This window comes from Copadichromis virginalis, linkage group LG19, assembly GCF_057382275.1.
Source record: "Copadichromis virginalis isolate Kocher_CV1m ecotype Utaka linkage group LG19, C_Virginalis_male_GT1.1, whole genome shotgun sequence".
NCBI classification, from domain to species: Eukaryota; Metazoa; Chordata; class Actinopteri; order Cichliformes; family Cichlidae; genus Copadichromis; species Copadichromis virginalis.
Genome location: NC_140636.1, coordinates 30,982,763 through 30,983,099, shown reverse-complemented (window position 1 = coordinate 30,983,099; position 337 = coordinate 30,982,763).

Genomic DNA, 337 nt, shown 5'->3' with positions numbered 1-337 from the left:
TTACAGTCGTACTTTGATCGAAGAAACTGCACAAGGGAACATGGGAAATTGCGTTTTTTAACGTGGACTTAAATTGGGTTAACCGGCAAATAGCCCTCCTACAGTAGCTCCATCACTCGCGATGACCTACTTTCAGTTAACTGACACAAAGGCGTTTAGAGCTTTTAACATCAGGCTGTAGATTACTGTAATAGTAACTATACTAACGCAGTATTGTTACATTTGACGACTCAATGCAATAAATACTGTTTAATTTATTCAAAGGCACCAATACTGTGCATGTATGCCTGTCCTATGAATCTAATAATATAAGCCTTATAAATCATATACACTATTA